This window comes from Protopterus annectens, chromosome 3.part1 (assembly GCF_019279795.1).
Source record: "Protopterus annectens isolate FY-2018-M chromosome 3.part1, PAN1.0, whole genome shotgun sequence".
NCBI classification, from domain to species: Eukaryota; Metazoa; Chordata; order Ceratodontiformes; family Protopteridae; genus Protopterus; species Protopterus annectens.
This window is the reverse complement of record NC_056732.1, coordinates 1,900,026,811-1,900,032,904: the sequence shown is the minus strand read 5'-3', so window position 1 is coordinate 1,900,032,904 and position 6,094 is coordinate 1,900,026,811.

Here is a 6,094-nt window from a genome sequence, read left to right as displayed (position 1 = left end):
CCCAAGAGTTCATTACTAACACTGCTGTAAGTCTTAGGGATACCTGACCATGAAACCCTTACCATTGGCATTTATGGAACAGAACATATGATGCATTATGATATGCTACTCCACCAGAGTGCTTTCCTAACACTGTTGTAAGTCACAGGGTTACCTGACCCTGAAACCCTTGTCACTGGAATTTCTGGAACAGAACATATGATGCTTTATGATATGCTATTGCTCGAGAATGCATTACAAACACTGTTGTAAATTGTAGGGATACCTGACCATGAAACCCTTACTACTGACATTTCTGGAACAGAACATATGATGCATTATGATACGGTACTCCCCCAGATTGTCTTACTAACAGTGATGTAAGTTATAGGGATACCTGGCCTTGAAACCTTGCCAATGGCATTTTTGGAACAGAGCATATGATGCATTATTACCTGCTACTCCCCCAAAGTGCCTTACTAACACTGCTGTAAGTCATAGTAATAGCTGACCATGAAACCATTAACACTGGCGTTTCTGGAACAGAACATATGATGCATTTTTACCTGCTACTCCCCCAAAGTGCCTTACTAACACTGCCGTACGTCATAGGGATACCTGAGCATGAAACCCTTACCACTGGCATTTCTGGGACAGAACATATGATGGATTATAGTATGCTACTCTCCCAGACTGCCTTACTAAAACTGCTGTAAGTCATAAGGATACCTGAACATGAAACACTTATGACTGACATTTCAGGAACAGAACATATGATGCATTATGATACTCTACTCCCACAGAGTGCCTTACTAACACTGCTGTAAGTAATAGGGGTACCTAACCATAAAACCCTTACCACTGGCATTTCTGGAAAAGAAGATATGATGCATTATTACCTGCTACTTCCTCAAAGTGACTTAGTAACACTGCTGTAAGTCGTAAGGATACCAGACCATGTATCTCTTACCACTGGGATTTCTGGAACATAACTTATGAAATATTATAATATGCTACTCCTTACTAACAGACTGCCTTACTAACACTGCTGTAAGTCATAGGGATACCTGACCATGAAACACTTACCACTGGCATTTCTGGAACAGAACTTATGATATATTATAATATGCTACTCCCCATAGTGCCTTACTAATAGTGTTGTAAGTCATAGGGATACCTGACCATGAAACCCTTACAACTGGCATTACTGGAACAGAACAAATGATGCATAATGACATGCTACTCCCCCCTGAGTGCCATAATAACACTGCTGTAAGTCATAGGGATACCTGACTATGAAACCCTTACCACTGGCATTTCTGGAACAGGACATATGATGCATTATTACCTGCTACTCCCCCAAAGTGCCTTATTAACACTGCTGTAAGTCATAGGGATTTCTGACCATGAAAGCATTACTGCTGGCATTTCTGGAACAGAGAATATGATGCATTCTTACCTGCTACTCCCCCAAAGTGCCTTACTAACAAGGCCGCAAGTCATAGGGATACCTGACCATGAAACCCTTACCTCTGGCATTTGTGGAACAGAACATATGATGCATTATTACCTGCTAGACCCCCAAAGTGCCTTACTAACGCTGCTGTAATTCATAGGGATACCTGACCATGAAACCCTTACCACTGGCATTTCTGGGACAGAACATATGATGGATTATAGTATGCTACTCTCCCAGACTGCCTTACTAAAACTGCTGTAAGTCATAAGGATACCTGAACATGAAACACTTATGACTGACATTTCAGGAACAGAGCATATGATGCAATATGATACTCTACTCCCACAGAGTGCCTTACTAACACTGCTGTAAGTAATAGGGGTACCTAACCATGAAACCCTTACCACTGGCATTTCTGGAAAAGAAGATATGATGCATTATTACCTGCTACTTCCTTAAAGTGACTTAGTAACACTGTTGTAAGTCATAGGGATACCAGACCATGTATCTCTTACCACTGGGATTTCTGGAACATAACTTATGAAATATTATAATATGCTACTCCCCCAGAGTGCGTTACTAACACTGCTGTAAGACATAGGGATACCTGACCATGAAACCCTTACCACTGGCATTTCTGGAACAGGGCATATGATGCATTATTACCTGCTACTCCCCCAAAGTGCCTTATTAACACTGCTGTAAGTCATAGGGATTCCTGACCATGAATGCATTACTGCTGGCATTTGTGGAACAGAGCATATGATGCATTATTACCTGCTACTCCCCCAAAGTGCCTTACTAACAAGGCTGTAAGTCATAGGGATACCTGACCATGAAACCCTTACCGCTGGCATTTGTGGAACAGAACATATGATGCATTATTACCTGCTAGTCCCCCAAAGTGCCTTACTAACACTGCTGTAATTCATAGGGATACCTGACCATGAAACCCTTACTACTGGCTTTACTGGAACAGAACATTTGATGCATTATGGTATGCTACTCCCCCAGAGTGCCTTACTAAAATTGCTGTAATTCAAAGGGATTCCTGACCATGAAACATGACTGACATTTCTGGAACAGAGCATATGATGCATTATGATATGCTTCTCCCACAGAGTGCCTTACTAACACTGCTGTAAGTAATAAGGATACCTGACCATGAAACCCTTACCACTGGCATTTCTGGAACAGAAAGTATTATTTATTTATTTATTTACATTTGTTGACCGGCAGTGTCTGACTGGACGTAGGTCCATTTTCAGCGGAGTCCCGGGGATAAAAGCTCCGCAGTTAAAATATTGCAGACAGTAGTTACATTGGATTTACATAGCAATTAACAATTTGATCAACATAGCAATTTAAAATTACAAACATAGTTACAGATGAACATAGTACTTCTATGTACATTACAGACATTAACAGACATAAACAGACATATGATGCATTATTACCTGCTACTCCCTCAAAGTGCCTTACTAACACTGGTGTAAGTCGTAGGGATACCTGACCATGTAACTCTTACCACTGGCATTTTTGGAGCAGAAGATATGATGCATTATGATATGCTACACCCCCAGAGTGCCATACTAACACTGCTGTAATTCATATAGTTACTTGACTAAGAAACCCTTGCCGCTGGTATTTCTGGAACAGAACATATGATGCATTATGATATGCTACTCCCCCAGAGTGCATTACTCACACTGCTGTAAGTCGTAGGGATACCTGATCAAGAAACCCTTACAATTGGCATTTCTGGAACAGAACATATGATGCATTATGATATGCTACTCCACCAGAGTGCCTTCTAACACTGTTGTAAGTCTCAGGGTTACCTGACCGTGAAACCCTTGCCACTGGCATTTCTGGAAAAGAACATATGATGCTTTATCATATGCTGCTCCCCCAAAGTACCTTACTAACACTGCATTATGATATGCTACTTCACCAGAGTGCATTACTAACACTGCTGCAAGTAGTAGGGATACCTGACCATGAAATCTTTACCAACTGCATTTCTGGAATGGAACATATAATGCATTATGATATGCTACTGCTCCAGAGTGCATTACTAACACTGTTGTATATTGTAGGGATACCTGACGATAAAATGCTTACCACAGACATTTCTGGAACAAACTATATGATGCATTATGATATGCTCCTCCCTCAGAGTGCCTTACTAACACTGCTGTAAATCATAGGGCTAGCTGACTATGAAACCCTTACCAATGGCATTTCTGGAATAGAAAATATGATGCATTATTACCTGCTACTCCCCCAAAGTGCATTACAAACACTGATGTAAGTCATAGGGATACCTGACCATGAAACCCTTACTACTGGAATTACTGGAACAGAACATATGATGCATTATGATATGCTAATCCCCCAGAGTGCTTTAATAACACTGCTGTAAGTCATAGAGATACCTGACCATGAAACCCTTGCCACAGGCATTTCTGGAACAGAACATGTGATGCATTATTACCTGCTACTCCCCCAAAGTGCCTTACTAACACTGCATTATTATATGCTACTTCACCAGAGTGCATTACTAACTCTGCTGCAAGTTGTAGGGATACCTGACCATGAAATCCTTACCTCTGGCATTTGTGGAACAGAACATATGAAGCATTATGATATGCTACTGCTCCAGTGAGCATTATTAACACTGTTGTAAATTGTAGGGATAGCTGACCATGAAACCCTTACCATTGGCATTTCTGGAACAGAACATATGATGCATTATTGCCTGCTACTCCCCGAGAGTGCCTTACTAGCACTGCTGTAAGTCGTAGGGATACCTGACCATGTAACTCTTACCACTGGCATTTCTGGAGCAGAAGATGATGTTGTTGTTGTGTCTTTCGGCTTTTCCCGGTTAGGGATCGCCACAGTGGAACTCCGGTCCACTAATGATTGGCAGTAGATTTTTACATGCTGAGTTGGCAGCCCAGAAGCACAGCCTTCAACGAAGGTAGGCCTATTCATGCATGTATCGACATAGACGACACTCTAGCTGAGAATCGAACCGGACAACGTATTACTGTGAGGGACAATGCTACCGCAGCACCACCACCGCAATCTTCTGGAGCAGAAGATATGATGCATTATGATATGCTACACCCCCAAAGTGCCATACTAACACTGCTGTAAGTGATATGGATACCTGACTATGAAACCCTTGTCCCTGGCATTTCTGGAATCGAACATATGATGCATTATGATATGCTACTCCCTCAGAGTGCATTACTAACACTGCTGTAAGTCTTAGGGATACCTGACCAAGAAACCCTTACCATTGGTATTTTTGGAACAGAACATATGATGCATTATGATATGCTACTCTACCAGAGTTCCTTCCTAACACTGCTGTAAGTCACAGGGTTACCTGACCCTGAAACCCTTGCCACTGGCATTTCTGGTACAGAACATATGTTGCATTATGATAGGGTACTCCTCCAGAGTGTCTTACTAACACTGATGTAAGTCATAGGGATACCTGGCCATGAAAACCTTACAACTGGCATTTTTGGAACAGAACATGTGATGCACTATGACATGCTACTTCCCCAAAGTGCTTTATTAACACTGGTGCAAGTTGTAGGGTACCGGATCATGAAACCCTTACTACTGGCATTTCTGGAACAGAAGATATTATGCATTATGATATATTACTTCCCCAGAGTGCCTTACTAACACTTCTGTAAGTCATAGGGATAGCTGACCATAAAACCATTACCACTGGCATTTCTGGAACAGAACATATGATGCATTTTTACCAGCTACTCCTCCAAAGTGCCTTACTAACACGGCAGTAAGTCATTGGGATACCTGAGCATGAAACCCTTACTACTGGCATTTCTGGAACAGAACATATGATGCATGATGGTGTGCTACTCCCCCAGACATCTTTGCTAAAACTGCTGTAAGTCATAGGGATAACTGAACATGAAACACTTATGACTGACATTTCTTGAACAGAACATATGATGTATAATTATATGCTACTCCCACAGAGAGTTTTACTAACACTGCTGTAAGTAATAGGGATACCTAACCATGAAACCCTTACCACTGGCATTTCTGTTGCAGAACATATGATGGATTATGATATGCTACACCCCCAGAGTGGCTTACTAGCACTGCTGTAAGTCATAGGGTTACGTGACCATGAAACCCTTGCCACTGGTATTTTTTGAACAGAACATATGATGCATTATGGCGTGCAACTTCCAGAAAGTGCCTTATTAATACTGCTGTAAGTCATAGAGATACCTGACCATGAAACACTTACCACTGGCGTTTCTGGAACAGAACTTATGATATATTATAATATGCTACTCCCACAGAGTTCCTAACTAACACTGCTGTAAGTCACAGGGATACCTGACCATGAAACACTTACAACTGGCATTTCTGGAGCAGAACGTATGATATATTATAATGTGCTACTCCCCAGAGTGCCTTACTGACAGTGCTGCAAGTCGTAGGGATACCTGACCATGAAGCCCTTACTACTGGCATTAATGGAAAATAACTTATGATGCATTACCACTGGCATTTCTGGAAAAGAATATATGATGCCTTATTAACTGGTACTCCCACAAAGTGCCTTACTAACACTGCTGTAAGTCATAGGGATAC